At 41.4% G+C, this 13845-nt stretch overlaps 1 non-coding gene and 1 pseudogene across 1 annotated transcript; one reads left to right on the plus strand and one right to left on the minus strand.

Annotated features, from left to right (window-relative positions):
- Positions 1–978: 978 nt before the first annotated feature.
- On the plus strand, positions 979–1051 carry TRNAR-UCU (transfer RNA arginine (anticodon UCU)). The gene has a single exon. It is a non-coding gene; the product is annotated as a tRNA-Arg (tRNA).
- A 4465-nt stretch (positions 1052–5516) lies between these two features.
- On the minus strand, positions 5517–8676 carry LOC149833049 (RHOMBOID-like protein 2; annotated as a pseudogene).
- Between the last annotated feature and the right edge of the window lie 5169 nt (positions 8677–13845).

A 13845-nucleotide genomic window follows, 5' to 3' on the forward strand; every position in this document is an offset into this window, starting at 1 on the left:
GGTTAGCACTTGAAATAAAGGTTATGGTTATTGAATTACGATCGTAATTATTATATTGGTTAGTGTTTGATATGTGTTTCTAATTAGTAAGAATATTCTTTAACTAACAGAGAGAGAGAAAGAGAGAGAGAGAGAGAGGGTATGGCTGCAAATAATGTCCGTCCATTTGGAGATGGACGGTTCATAAAAACAATGGCATTAGATAGGAGACGTGATGGAAGAAGAAAGTAGGAGAATCTCTAAGCCTTTACGTTGAAGAACGAATAATTTCATATAGATTTGTTAGGTGGGTGTGGATGTAATGATCTTGAAAGCAACATCTGTTTGGTGGCCGGTGGGTATGAATGTAATGATAGTACTCATTCTTTCTGTTCATGAATCCAAGGGTACACTTCACATCATAAAGTTGGTTTTGGATCGCTGTATCAAGAGAAGGTTTTTCTGAGGATAGTACGAAGAGAAAAAGTTAAAAGAGGGAAGAAGAAAAAAAAAAAAAGGTTACATCCTCACTAATCGTACGGCTATAATTAGGGGTGTCAATGTGTCGGGTATGACCCGGAGCTGATCCGTACCATACCCTATAGGGTCAGGGTTTGGTGACAAACAAAAAAGGTCCAATTAGAATCTGGGACAGACCCAAAGAGTCCAATTAATATATGGAGCTGGGTGTAGTTTGTGAAATTTCATACCAGACCCGGGTACGATCAGAGTTCCAACTAGGATCGACAAATTTTCAATGTAAAAAAGATTATAAAATATTATTTTAATGGGTATGGTTCATGAAATCCTTATAGGATTAGACCCGGGTCGAGACCCGGTACCATCATCTCAAATCAGGTTTGGGTTTGGTTTCACCTGGGTCCGAAGCAAACCGGACCCGTTGACTCCCCTAGCTATGATGGACCATGCGGCTTGTACGAGACATCAATTTGTATTACACTCATATTTAAAAACCTCACGAGGGTCCTCTATCGAGGGGCACCCGTGGCCTAATGGATAAGGCGTCTGACTTCTAATCAGGCGATTGTGGGTTCGAATCCCACCGGGTGTGTTATCAAGATTACCATTTTTTCCATATCCTAAAGATCTTTGGATTTTAAATTATAAATTATCACGTCAGTCTAACACACTGAAGGTCTCCGGTTCGAATCCGGGCGACGCCATCTTTCATTTTAATTTTGGTTTTGAAAACCTTTTCCATTCTTTCTCTCTCCGAGCATTGTGTGCGGTAGTTATTTCTTTTTCCTTGGCAAGCGAGGCAGGATATCAGTGGGGATGCAAACGGTTCGGATTTCGGATCCCAAAATACATTGCGGAGTCGTCATCAGTCTAACACACTGAAGGTATCCGGTTCGAATCTGGGCGACCCCATCTTTTTGAAAACCTTTTACACTCTTTCTCTCTCCGAGCCTTGTGTGCAATAGTTATTTGTTTTTTATTGGCAAGTGATGCAGGATATCAGTAGGGATGCAAACAGTTCGGATTTCGGATCCCAAAATACATTGCAGAGTTGGATCGGTTTGGATACGGGACAGCCAAATTTTGAGCCGTTTGCAACCCTTGATATCACTCATACACATGGAAATATTGAAAGGGATTACATTTACAACTTACAAGCTTTATCATTTAAAAATCAAATCTTGGAGCATGAAAGAAAAATGCATACATGTTATGCTCTCTCTCTCTGTCTCATCTTGGTGGCCAATAGCTCAAGTTTGGTTCAAGCAAATTTGTGTCTAATGAGCGTATGGCATAATTTTATTCAGACTACCAACGAGGGCTCAGCTTGTTTGGTAGGAGCAGCTAGTGCACGTCACCATGTGTTGGGACGTTGCAAGTTCAAAACCCAATGATATGTTTTGTAACTGGTGGGGGTCTGCCTAACCCCAGCTTGCCTTTCAAAAATAATAATAATAATAATAATTTTATTCAAACTCTTTCTCATATCCCAGTTGTGATACACCTTACCGCAAGTCCAGAAACTGAATTCTGCAAACTTTATATGTCAAAGAACATAACCATACTCAGAATTTTATGAGATCTGGATAACCCAGTTCTCCATCGGATTTGGTTTTGAATCTAATCAGGTTACGGCAGCCAATGAAGCAGGCTCTCAAAAGCTGGACAAAGTTTTAAGTTTTTCAACCACAGGGAGTGAGAGAGATTGGAGAGACAACACTTTAGATTTACACATCCATTTGGATCAACTTTTGTTATTTGGATCTTATTGGCATATTAGAATTTTTAACTGGATTTTGAATTATAGCTAGGTACTACATCCATCTCGGATCTACATTAGAATTAGGGTATGATTTGCTCTTATAGATAGTCATTCTATAAACTGAATTTGAATTATTACAAATTGATTCTTGAGTATTTTATTTAATTTCTTATAAATTTCCTTGATTTTTTAGTAGATTTGTAGCTTAAAATAGCACAATACATGATACCGCGTAGATCATTAGGTAGTTTTCGGATCTCGCTCTGGCGCTTTTGCATTGTGAGTGAGGCCCACACACATTTTCAAGATGTGTGGTTGAGATTGAATACAACCAATGAATTTCATATACAATATGACCTGATCTACCCTATGTAAGAAGGAATTAGGTGCAGCCTGGCCTATGTCCTTGATTGGATCGATACCAAATATGCAAACTACAAAAGAACCTACACTCTCAGAAGAATTCCAATCTTAAGACATTGGAGGATAACAAGGTTTGAGTTTAGCAATCTGTGACCAACTAAAACCCTGTCATGCATGGGACAACAGGTTACGGAGGATTCACCTAGGATGAGTGTCCGGAGGATACCATAATTAGTCTCATGACAAGGGATGCACATAGGACCAGACTAGGCCGGACCAGGGCTCGACCAGAACCCAGGCCAAAAAAAACCCGGCCCGGTTATAATCGGGCTTTGGCTGGACTCTTTACGCCCTACTGATAAATGGGTTGGACCCATTCAGGCCCTCTGTAAATATTTACACATTTGACCGGCCCAATTCAGGCCCATATAGACAATCGGTCCGAGTTGGGCCTGGGCTGCAAAAAAACAGCACAGCTCTGCTCATCTCCGGCTGGGTACCCAGCTCGATGTCCAACCCTTCCCGTTATGACACGTTTGCTATTTTAGGATTGAACCATCTTAATTGAGTGACCTCAGCTTAAAAGCTCATCGGAAATTAGGGCTGGTAAATGAACCCAACATGACATTTTCAGGCTCGACTGGTTTACCAGTGGATTTGAGCTCATGACTCGGCTCATGTTAGTGTTTGGACAAGCTGAGGTCGAACACAAATTGTCCCTAAATGAGACGACATGGCTTGTGTAAAATCATTCCAAGTTATTTATACATGGAATATATATTTTTTTATATATTGCAATTAAAATATATACATTTTATATATTACAATTAATAGTTCATATTTTATGCATTAATCTTTTTAAACACTGCACTTTATATATATATATATATATATATAGATATATATATATATATATATATATATATATATATATATATATATATATATATATGGGTTAATATTGGCTACTAATGAAGGTATGGAACTAATGAGCTAGAAATCATAGGTGCAAGTTGTATCGACTCAATCTAACCACATAGATGTGTTTAGCATTATTTGTTTGCTAAGGATCAAGCCTTGGATCGTGCTTTTCTGATGTAAAAATGTGATCTTTTGAGTTATGAAATTTTGAAACAATGTGGGTCGTTGATTTTTGGACCCCTTTAAAAACCTAATTACTTGTCATAATCACATGATTCAAAAACAAGTGTCTTACTAAACAAACCATGTAGATCACATTTGTAACATTTGATCTACACAAATTTAAAATTTTTGAAGAAAAAAATATTTCTACTCATTAGTTTTGTACTTTCATTAGTAGCCGATATATATATATATATATATATATATATATATATATATATATATATATATATATATATATATAATGAGCCGAACCCAGCTGAGTCAAGAGCTGCTTGATTCGATTAACAGCCCTACTGGAGATATCCCCGACTGTCCTAACCAGAAAAAAAAATGTCTATTATTTGACAAGCATGTATGCTCCAGTATGAAGAATTCCATAATTTGATAACCAAGAAAAGGTTGATTAATGTGTTAAAAACAAAATTTAAATGAACAAACCAACATGTATGCATGTAATGAAGGTATACAAATTTGTTAATGCTGAATGTTGAAGTTTACTTTATTAAATCTCTTTTCTTTTTTAACACTAAGATTGTACCTTGCATTTGTTGGCACAATGACAAACGTTTTCAATTTCTAAATTTTAGGTAAAAAAAAGAGATTTTTTTCTGAAAAATTCTTTGGACAAACTTGCAAATAGAGCTGGCAATCGAGCTGAACGAACCAATCAGGGCATGTTCGGGCCTGGCTCGTTTGCCGGTGGATTGAGCTCGTGACCAAGCTCCTGTTCGTGTTTGTCCCTGATTGTCTCTGTAAAAACATTTTTTGTTATTTATATATGAACTATATATGTTTTTTATATATTATTTTAAAAATATATATTTTTGTATATTATACTTAATATTTCATATTCTATGTATAGCTTTTGTTTCATGCATCCTTCTTTTTGTATATATTTTATGCATTATTCTTTATATATATGGGAAATTGAAACCTACATTATACAAAACCTACTAAATAAAACATGTTATTGGATTTTCATGAATTTCTGGTGTTTTTTCGAAATTCTGATTGTATAGATGTGATGGTATGCTTGTTTTTATAGGAATCACTTCTTGGAATATTTGATTCTCATGCATGAATAGGTTTTTATAAGGTTTCAAAAATCAACAGCTTACAATTTTCATAAATTTTTGTGGCTCCAAATATCAATTTTTCATCCAAAATGCATGATCCAGGTGTCGATTTCTAGTAAATCAATTTTGCTGAATACATCTATGGGGTCGGAATTTCCAAAAAAAAAAAATATTAAAAATCCACAATCATGTTTGATGTAGTAGGTTTTATATTTTGTAGGTTTTCATATATATATATATATATATATATATATATATATATATATATATCAACTCGTTTAAGTTAAACAAGCTGCTCATAGCTTGACTCGACAGCAATACAAACTGATCTTAACGAATGAGTTCATAACGAGCCGAACCAAGCCTAGTGATGAACTGTTGGATTCGTTTACCAGCTCTACTTGCAAAACAAATAGAAATGCTTCCCTGTTTGGGAGCCAGATATGAGATAGAGAAGGAAGCCAAAATGGGACATAGAAAATGACAGCGGATTTGTCAACTACATCATTTTTTTAAGATGTTGATAATGGGAGATAGGAGGCCATCTCCCCTCTCATACTGTGTGTGTGAGAGAGAGAGAGAGAGAGTTTTGAAAAGATAAATGTATCATATATTTATACAAATAGAAATAGGCCAACATATTTTACACAGGAGAATCTCTATGCAAGCTATGCTACAGAAGGCAACCACATATCCTATACAAGAAAAAAAAAAAAGGATAAAAGCATTTGAACTAAAACAATCCATGATTCTATTGTATCAGAGTATCAAAAGAAAACGTTTTAACTGAAGATTTCTCCCATCTTCATATATCTCCAAATAGTCAACTCTCGCAATTCCAGCTTGATGTTGGAACGCAATTTAGATAACGACACCAGTAACAGCTGTCATTCCCGTTCTTTCCACGAAAGAGCATCACCAGACCAATCACAAAGCTGTAAATTTTCAAAACATGTAATAAACGCAAACTGATCTATAATTAATCAGATCCCTGAGTAAAAAAGCAGAGTTTATGACAGATATGCTTCAGATGACAAACCAAAAGCAGCAGTAAGTCGCAAAAGAAGGCAAAACAGGGAACACATCTTCACAATTTTGCAACATACAAACAGCAGAATAATGTTGCAACATCATCTCTGTAGTCTTTCCGAGCTTTGTTAGTTTTATATCTTTAAGGGCACATGGCCTAGTCTGTACTGCACTGTTTTATGTTGGGATCTGAATTTCTTCTCCAAAAGGTACTACTCTGGGCTCACTGCCGCACCAAGGTAAAGACAGAAGAAAGAAAAAACAAGCTGGATGGTGAAAGAGAGCAAGGATTTGGAAAAAGTTCATGCATAATATCACTCGGTACTACCTAAGTGCTACATCTCAGAGAATTCGCTTGCAGAACATCTTTCTTTGAACATACATACTGAACTCAACTAAGGATTTAGACAGGGCTTTTATGCAAAATAGATTAACCAGGTCATGAGCTGCCGAAGCTCATAGTGATGAATTACTGAAAGTATTTGCATAAAACAAATTGGAGGTGTTTCGAACTTACCCAAGTAGCAACAAAATCACTGAGACTGCCCATAGTATGTACTGGTATGCCATATGTTTAGACTCGAAACGACCAGCATATGATGGTGGGAGACTCTGTTGTTCCGTCCAACCATACCGTGGTTGGATCAACAAAATGAAGCCTAGAAAAAAGCCAGCTAAAAATCCTCCAATGTGAGCAAAGTTATCAACATGAGGTAGTACCCCAACAGGTAAGTTGACAGCAACTATCAGCACTAATGTAAATAGAGCTGCAGCCTGTCAAAAGGAGAAAAACAATCATTTAATCGGTGAACATGTCTTAACAAGAAGAAACGCCAGACTTGATCCAACAGAGCACCAGAAGCACCCACAGAAATACTATTTTGAAGGAAGAGGGAAGACAGGATGCTGCCTCCAAACCCAGATAATAAATAGATGATCCCTATCCTTACTGCGACATGGAAAGAAAATCGCACTTCACCCTAAGCATACAAGCCGGCATTTTCTCATATCAATGTATTAATTTATTGCTAAGCATTGCAGAAGAAAGAAGGCTGAGAGAGAAAGGTAATCGGGTAAAATTTCATATTAATTACTTGTCAACCACGGTTGAAGTAAATATGGTTATGTACTTGGTTAACTGAAAAGAAAACTCGAATCATATGGTTTCTTGGGGGTATCCATTGGCATTGCTAAAAAAAATAACTGCTAATGTTTTTGCAAAATAAACCAAAATTTGTCAGTAGTTTATAAGATATTCGTCAAGCAAAGAAACCCAATCTTGTGCAGGCTTCTGGGAGACCAATAATATTAGTACTCTCATTCATAAAATATCTAATTTCACGTGCCTTCTAGAGGTATATCAAGCCGGAGATATGGTTTGAAGCTCATTAAAATCAAAATTCTTTTGATGTAAAAACTTGACTTGTGCTCTTGTATAAAAATGGTTACAGCTTGAATAACAGGAGAACTCACTGAACCCGAATTGCTGTTGAAGGCGGACACTAATGAAGAGCACGCTCAGCATATCTGCAAGCAAATGGATAACATCAGCATGCAACCAGATACAAGTGACACGCCTCCATCCTTGGTGTTGATGGACCACTGTTCCACTCAAGAGCCCCTAATTTCAACAAACCTGAAATTATTCCAAGCACATAAACAGACATCAAGTTCATGAGAATTTCGAATGAAATTTGGCAGCCAAAGAGGGAAAATAATAATAACCAAAATGAATGTGAAGGGGAGCTTAAGTGAGAGAGGATGGGCCAAAGAAAGGGTTGTGTTTGAGAGGCTCGAAGAAGAAGCGACCGAGGAAGGTGGCGACGCAGCTGCTGCCGTCGAGATGGCGCTTCTTGGGGCAGTCGTTGGCGAGCATGACGACTATGAAGACGGCGACGTTGGCCACCACCAACACGGGGATCAGTCACAACCTCCATTCCCTCTCCTTCTCCTTCTCCTTCTCCTTGTCATTGTGGGAGTGTCCAGCATGGTAGCCGTTCCTCCTCGCGTCCTTGGGCGCAGGGCTGTGATGCTCTCTCTCTCTCTCTCTCTCTCTCTCTCTATATATATATATATATATATATATATATATATGTGACGTTTTTTTGCTTGCCTTGCTCATGCCTTCTTCGTCCCTCTTGTTTTGGGGCCTATTCCCCACCCATCCTCGAGCTTTCGCTGTTTCCCTTCCTTTCCGCCTCTCCTTCCGTATGTTTTTTTTCCTCTTGGAGGTGTTCGCTTTTTGTCTGGCCTCCGGCTCACAGCTCCCTTGTGACATCCGGCATTTCATATAGGTCGTCAAGGTTGAGCCCCTTCATGCTTTCTCGGTCGACGCTGTGCTTTGTGCTCCTTTTTTCTACCATATTTCTTTCTGATCGGACGGCTTACGTGGCTGGCAAGAGGTTAAGTCACCTGATAGCGGTCATTTACCCCGAATCTTTCTTGTTCTAATCTTCTCCGGGCTAAGCCTGGTGACTGTGGTGTGCCGTTTGTCGGTCACTCAACTTTCAAAAGCGTCGTGCTTGCCTCCATTGTGCCTCGTCTTTCTTATCTAGGCGACACCCGGTCTGCAGACGCTCTAATGTTGTTCTCTCATCTCCTTTCTGCGGTTGGGCTTCTTCCCGAGTTAAGCACCTTCGGCGCAAAATCGCGTTCTCGCCTTGGGTGAAGATCGGCCAGCTGCAAGATCCTTTGTCTTCTTTCATGGCTATAAAGATCGATTTTACTTGGGTGCCGACTCTCCAGTCGTCGTCCGTACCTATGTCGTTCATGGGAAAATGTTTTCAGCAAGCCCATCTCGGTCGCATCCCTCCCGGTGGACCTCTCGCCCTCAGTGCCCATCTTGGTTCCTGCGCCTTCATGCTGGTTCCCCTTCCTCTAGTATTGTTGCCGATTTCGAAGATTCTTCTTCCAACGATGATTGCAGATTTGGGGTGCCGTCCAAGTGCTCTGTGGTTTCTATGGCAAAAGGAATGGCAGGCGGTCTTTTCGACTTAGCTTTACCTCGATTATGTCATTCAATCCTTTGGTGGCCGCGTTGGCTCATCGGTAATTGAGTCCCGCTGCAGCCATTTTCTCTGGTGGTTCTCTTGCCTGACGTCGCTGGGTCAAAAAACCCTATTAAGATTTTTCATGGTACTCAGTCTGCTCTAGGCTCGCTCCTCGAGGCCTTAGCGTCTGTTTGTCCTCTTTTCCAAGATGGTAGCTAATCTCGTGCGTATTCTCAAAAACCGTTGTTTCTCCTTTCATCTATCGATGGGTCTGCATGCGGAAATCATCAGCCTCTACATGGGACCTCGCCACATTTCTTTAATGTTGTCACCTCTTCTCTTGGCACTTCATCCAGAGTTGACAACCGTTCTGGGGGTCGGCCCCTTTGCGCTTTGGAGTCTGTGGTTGGTATGAGTGGTGGTTCATGTTGCACGCATCATTTCACATCCTCCCCCTTGCCTCTCATTCCCAAGGCATCAGGCCGGCTCAAGGGGGAGTTGGTGGGTGTTTCGAGCCATCTATGCCAAGATCTCGCCCCTCCAATGTTTGGTGGGCTGAGTGGATGCTCGATAAATGTTGTTCGCTGCAGCCACCCTCTATGGTGGACCACTTGCCCGAGGTTGATATGCCTCGGTGCCCTATCATGGTCATTCAGAAGCCTCAGTCTTCTCTCAGTCCGCCTTACAAGGTTGCATCATCATTGTTGTCTCCTCTTTACGATGGTGGTTTAGCTCCTTTGCCTCTCCCGCAGTCGATGGTTCATCTCTTGGTTGCTTCTGTTTCTGCATGGGTCAATCATCAACCTCTTTTTGGAGACTCGCGTCTGCCTCAATTCCTCTGCATGTACGTTGATGGCCTCTCGGTCATGGTGTCGTCTCAAAGATCGAAGCAATGTATCTCCTCTATGCCTGATTTTCAACAGTCTTGAACATCCCCCACCATTCATCGTGGCTGTCTGGAATCAGTCATCCTCTGTCAATACCTCATCCTCCCGGGAGTCCGAGTTCGATGGATAGGGGGGCTCTCCCATCTTGCCCTCTCCTTCAATCGTCGCTCTGCCTTCTCCACGCAGTCCTCTCTCATCCTCTATGGGTCTGTCCGTGGCCAAAGCAGCTCAGCGTCTCGGTCTATCGCTCCCTCAGTCGCAGATACAAAGCATCTCCATCATTAAGTGTGAGTCCTTCACTGCTATCACGGATGATTTGTCGTTTGTGGTCGTTGTTGATCCGCATAATCTAACCATCACCGTGCCTCCTCCTCCTTCGGTCGAGGGCTTTTCATCTCCGGGGTGTGGTGGTTTCTCCCACAGGGGACACCGTCGGACCTCGCATTCTCCCTCCTTCCAGTATGGGGTATCTCCTAGGTGCTCAGTGCAGAACCGTACTCCTCAGAGCTTTCCTGATTTTCAGTTATGAAGATTCTATACTGGAATATTAGGGGCCTGAATTGTCCCTCAAAGCATTTGTTCCTTGCGAACTAGATCTGTCAAGAGAAGCTCGATTTCATCGTTCTTTGTGAGACAAAGATGGCGGAGGTCTCGCGCTCGATCGTATATGAAATCTGGCAAGGTGCAGATTTTTTCTTCAAGCTCGTGTTCCATTATGAGGGAGGTATCCTTATCCTCGGGAAGCCTTCTCTAGGCATCTACCAATTGGACGAAAGCATGTTCTCCATCTCCATCACCTTGCCCCTTCCTGCCAAGCCTGTGCCGGTCGTGGTCACCATGGTGTACGGTCCCCACCGTCAGAGCCGTCGGGAGAAATTTTGGTCGGACCTGAATAGGGTCATTCAGTCCTTCGGGGAACAACATCTTATCATGGGCGATTTCAACTGCCTGTTGTCATCAAATGACTGAAGCATTCATGTTTCTTACTCGGCTTCTATGATTGGCTTCCAAAACTTTATTCAGATGCACCAGTTGTATCTCGTCCCTCATATCAGTGAAGCTTTCTCTTGGTTCAATCGGTGATCTCGCCCATGCTACCGCTTGCTCGACTGCGTGCTCGTCTTCTCGGTTCTGTTGGGCTCTTTTAATGACATCTCATGTTGTCTCCTACCCCCAATCTGTCTTGGATCATAGTCAGGCTGTTATCTGATGGGGGCATGGTTTTTCCGGCTACAAAACTTTCATATTTGAGCAATGGTGGCTTAAGGAGCCTGGTTTCAAGTCGATCGTCCTTCATTCTTGGAGTAGACCTTGCTCTGCGGCTAGGGCGGCAACCCGTTGTCTGGTCAAACTCCTTCGCTTATCTCGCGACATCAAATCTTGGCTTATTTCCAGTAACATCAGCAAATTCCAGAATCTGGGGGAATGAGAGCGTGAACTATCTTCTATTCATCAGTCTCTCTTAGCTACGACCTCCCTGTCTGCCTTTGATATTGAAAGCTTCAATGCAAGATCTACTGAGCTGACTTTGCTATTGCATTCTTGGCAACTGAAGGATGAGATTCGCTGGAAGCAGCGGTCTCGTATGATATGGCTTAAAGCGGGTGATGGGAATACCAGGTTTTTTCATTCCTTCGCATCTCATCAGCATAGGAGGCAAGCCATTCACTCTCTTTCAATTGAGGGTGTCTCTTACTCGAGCGAACAGGTCCTATCAACGGTTACCAATTATTTCATTAACATGTATTCTTGCAGTCACTCGATCGGTGGTTCAATGGGTCCTACCTTCGTTCGGTCCATAGATTGTGCTCTTTTCTCGTCTATGCAAGTTTCTTTCACTGAAGAGAAAATTTATTTTGTCGTGCAGGATTCGTCGAGTTAAAAAGCTCTAAGCTCTGATGGTTATTCTGTGGATTTCTTTCGCATTTTATGGCCCTATGTTAAGAGTGACATTCTTAGTGTCTTCGCTGAGTTTCATCGCAACTATCGTTTGTTGATTCACTATCACCTGACCATTATTTCTCTTATTCCTAAGGAAGCAGCTTCATCAGACATCTCGTGGTTCTGCCCCATATCCATTTTAGGGGGAATATACCGAATTATCGCCAAGGTCATGACAAATAGGATGTGTTTAGTAGTTTCTCAGATTTTTTTGGATGCATAGTTTGCCTTCATCCCTCATAGATGGCTGCAACATTCATTTATTCTGGTCATAGAAGTGTTACACTCTCTCAAGATCAGTGGGCGACCTTTCTTCACTCTAAAGCTTGACTTCCATAAAGCCTACGACTCAGTTCATTGGCCTTTCATTTTCCACATGCTAGTGAACTTTGGTTTTGGTTGGCGTTTCTTTAGTTAGGTGCGTGAGCTGGTTACAAATGCCCAGTCATAAATTCAGATCAACGGGGTATGTGGCCAACAGTTTAAACTTGATCGTGGTCTTCGGCAAGGATGCCCTGTTTCTTTTGCTCTTTAATGTCATTTTTGAAGGCATTGTGGTTTTGTTTAAGAGGGTCGTGGAGTGTGGTCTCATTGTTTCTCTTGGAATCCAGGAATTCCCTAGTCATATCCTTACTTATGCTGATGACATGATAATTTTTTACAGTACCTCCATCTAACAAATGTTAAGAATCAAGCTTGTCCTTCTTTTTTTCTTATAAATGTCAAGTTTATCTATGAACAATGATAAGTGTTGTTTGTCCATGATAAATGTCTCTCCTTCTATGCTGGCTATCGGTCAGCGGATTTTTGGATGCGTTATTTCAGAAAATTCTTTTTCCTACCTAGGTCTGCCGCTACAGATCTCACGTATCACATCGGCAGCCTGAAATGCAACTCTTCAAAGGGTTCAGACTAAAATATCGGTCTGGCAAGCATCCTACATTTCCGTCACTGGTAGACTTACTCTCATTAAGCACATTTTAAATGCTATGCCAGAATTCTTTATGTCTATGTTCCTGATGCCTATTGAAGTCAACAAGAAGCTCTCTCGGTTGTTGGTGAATTTCTTTTGGTCTGGGCAAAGCACCAACAACAAGCGCCACCTGGTGGGTTAGGAATCTCTAATGCTTCCTTAGAATAGGGTGGGGTTGGGGATTCCAGATTCTAGGTTAAGAAGTATTGTTCTCGTCGTGAAGCAAAGCTGACTTGCACAATAGTCGGGGTCCCCATGTGCAAGCTTTTTTCTTGCTAAATACGGATCGATTGAATCATTGTTTGTTGACCACCGCGCGATACAGCCAACCGTTTCGCAGCTGCGTCGCTCGTGGATCCAAGCTTTGTCTGTCACTTTTTCTAATGAAGGCGATGATGTCTCTCAGGCCCAGTTCTTTCGCTCCACTCTCGCCCCTAACAACTCTTTCTGCATAAGAGCTTGCTACATTTCTTCAGGGGTGGATTGGTTCCCTGCGCGCCTTATCTGGGGCAAGGGACCTACTCCTCGATCGTGTTTTCTGGCATGGCTAATCCTTCACGAATGGGTGCAGACGAACAACTTCATCAAATCTATCAGTTTTCATCTTTCGAGTAAATGTGTTCTTTGCGAGGCGGCCGAAGAATCTACGTTTCACCTTTTCTGAGAGTGCCCTATTTTTCAGAACCTCTTTAAGGTTACTTGGAATAAGTCAGTCGTTAGCGTGCGCCAAGAGTCGTTCGATGTAGACCTTTTGTGGGGCCCTCAGCCAATTCACAGTTGCAAGCACTGACAGATTATTTTGAGAACGTGGCTTCTCTCGTCCTGGTGGGTTGTTTGGATGACTCGCAACAATGCTATTTTTTGGCAAGTTTTGGCAGTTTTCAATAAATTAGTGAGCTGTATTTTGGCGGATGTGTACGTCATTTTGTGCATTACCATCCCCGATCTTCAACGCTTTCTGTCGCCCAGGACCCCCCCCCCCCCCCCTAACCAGGTTGATCTCATTTGATTTTTGTTCTTTTTGTTCTTAGTTTTGTTTCTGTGCTCTAAGCCTGTCTGGGGCCTGTTTTGCGTTGCTACCGGATTCAATGTTTGTTGATCCTTTTAGTAATGTTGATGTTTATACTCTCTCTCTCTCTCTCCACAATTCCATTGAGTCTGTAATCCGTTCCCCACAATTCCATTGAGTCTGTAATCCGTTCCTTTAAATCTGTAGATT

The sequence above is a fragment of the Nuphar pumila genome, chromosome 7 (genome assembly GCF_984573655.1).
Source record: "Nuphar pumila chromosome 7, dmNupPumi1.hap1.1, whole genome shotgun sequence".
Taxonomy (NCBI): domain Eukaryota; kingdom Viridiplantae; phylum Streptophyta; class Magnoliopsida; order Nymphaeales; family Nymphaeaceae; genus Nuphar; species Nuphar pumila.